Below are 2,635 nucleotides of genomic sequence, written 5' to 3'. Positions count from 1 at the left end.
CTTAGTCTGGCTCTGTGAGCCTCAGTGATTAACACTGAACAATATGGGAGAGGGAGCCTTAGTCTGGCTCTGTGAGCCTCAGTGATTAACACTGAACCCTATGGGAGCCTTAGTCTGGCTCTGTGAGCCTCAGTGATTAACACTAAACCCTATGCGAGTGGGTGCCTTAGTCTGGCTCTGTGAGCCTCAGTGATTAACACTGAACCCTATGGGAGGGGTAGCCTTAGTCTGGCTCTATGAGCCTCAGTGATTAACACTGAACCCTATGGGAGCCTTAGTCTGGCTCTATGAGCCTCAGTGATTAACACTGAACCCTGTGGGAGCCTTAGTCTGGCTCTATGAGCCTCAGTGATTAACACTGGACCCTGTGGGAGCCTTAGTCTGGCTCTTTGAGCCTAAGTGATTAACACTGAACCCTATGGGACAGGGAGCCTTAGTCTGGCTCTATGAGCCTCAGTGATTAACACTGAACCCTATGGGAGGGAGCCTTAGTCTGGCTCTGTGAGCCTCAGTGATTAATACTGAACCCTGTGGGAGCCTTAGTCTGGCTCTGTGAGCCTCAGTGATTAACACTGAACCCTATGGGAGCCTTAGTCTGGCTCTGTGAGCCTCACTGATTAACACTAAACCCGTTGGGAGAGGGAGCCTTAGTCTGGCTCTGTGAGTCTCATTGATTAACACTGAACCCTATGGGTGGGAGCCTTAGTCTGGCTCTATGAGCCTCACTGATTAACACTGAACCCTGTGGGAGCCTTAGTCTGGCTCTGTGAGCCTCAGTGATTAACACCGAACCTTATGGGAGAGGGAGCCTTAGTCTGGCTCTATTAGCCTCAGTGATTTACACTGAACCCTGTGGGAGCCTTAGTCTGGCTCTGTGAGCCTCAGTGATTAACATTGGACCCTGTGGGAGCCTTAGTCTGGCACTGTGAGCCTCAGTGATTAACACTGAACCCTATGGGAGCCTTAGTCTGGCTCTGTGAGCCTCACTGATTAACACTAAACCCTTTGGGAGAGGGAGCCTTAGTCTGGCTCTGTGAGTCTCATTGATTAACACTGAACCCTGTGGGTGCCTTAGTCTGGCTCTGTGAGCCTCAGTGATTAACACTGAACCCTATGGGAGCCTTAGTCTGGCTCTGTGAGCCTCAGTGATTAACACTGAACAATATGGGAGAGGGAGCCTTAGTCTGGCACTGTGAGCCTCAGTGATTAACACTGAACCCTATGGGAGCCTTAGTCTGGCTCTGTGAGCCTCAGTGATTAACACTAAACCCTATGTGAGTGGGTGCCTTAGTCTGGCTCTGTGAGCCTCAGTGATTAACACTGAACCCTATGGGAGGGGTAGCCTTAGTCTGGCTCTATGAGCCTCAGTGATTAACACTGAACCCTATGGGAGCCTTAGTCTGGCTCTATGAGCCTCAGTGATTAACACTGAACCCTGTGGGAGCCTTAGTCTGGCTCTATGAGCCTCAGTGATTAACACTGGACCCTGTGGGAGCCTTAGTCTGGCTCTGTGAGCCTCAGTGATTAACACTGGACCCTGTGGGAGCCTTAGTCTGGCTCTGTGAGCTTCAGTGATTAACAATGAACCCTTGAGGGAGCCTCAGTCTGGCTCTGTGAGCCTCAGTGATTAACACTGAACCCTGCGGGAGCCTTAGTCTGGCTCTGTGAGCCTCAGTGATTAACACTGAACCCTATGGGAGCCTCAGTCTGGCTCTGTGAGCCTCAGTGATTAACACTGAACCCTGTGGGAGCATTAGTCTGGCCCTGTGAGCCTCAGTGATTAACACAGAACCCTATGGGTGTGAGGAGCCTTAGTCTGGCTCTATGAGTCTCAGTGATTAACACTGAACCCTATGGGAGCCTTAGTCTGGCTCTGTGAGCCTCAGTGATTAACACAGAACCCTATGGGTGTGAGGTGCCTTAGTCTGGCTCTGTGAGCCTCAGTGATTAACACTGAACCCTATGGGTGTGGGGAGCCTCAGTCTGGCTCTGTGAACCTCAGTGATTAACACTGAACCCCTGTGGGAGCCTTAGTCTGGCTCTGTGAGCCTCAGTGATTAACACTGAACCCTGTGGGAGCCTTAGTCTGGCTCTGTGAGCCTCAGTGATTAACACTGAACCTTATGGGTGTGGGGAGCCTTCGTCTGGCTCTGTGAGCCTCAGTGATTAACACTGAACCCTGTGGGAGCCTTAGTCTGGCTCTGTGAGCCTCAGTGATTAACACTGAACCCTATGGGAGCCTTAGTCTGGCTCTGTGAGCCTCAGTGATTAACACTGAACCCTATGGGAGCCTTAGTCTGGCTCTGTGAGCCTCAGTGATTAACACTGAACCCTGTGGGAGCCTTAGTCTGGCTCTGTGAGCCTCAGTGATTAACACTGAACCCTATGGGTGTGGGGAGCCTTAGTCTGGCTCTGTGAGCCTCAATGATTAACACTGAACCCTATGGGAGCCTTAGTCTGGCTTTGTGAGCCTCAGTAATTAACACTGAACCCTGTGGGAGCCTTAGTCTGGCTCTGTGAGCCTCAAAGAGTTTAACACTGAACCCTATGGGTGTGAGGAGCCTCAGTCTGGCTCTGTGAGCCTCAAGGGACGTCCATAACGCGACACAAGCGGGACCACATCGGACGCCCGTCG

The sequence above is a fragment of the Petromyzon marinus genome (genome assembly GCF_048934315.1).
Source record: "Petromyzon marinus isolate PM22_M1 ecotype Great Lakes invasive population chromosome 84 unlocalized genomic scaffold, UKy_Petmar_22M1.pri1.0 chr84_unloc.5, whole genome shotgun sequence".
Taxonomy (NCBI): Eukaryota; Metazoa; Chordata; class Hyperoartia; order Petromyzontiformes; family Petromyzontidae; genus Petromyzon; species Petromyzon marinus.
This window is presented reverse-complemented; position numbering follows the sequence as displayed.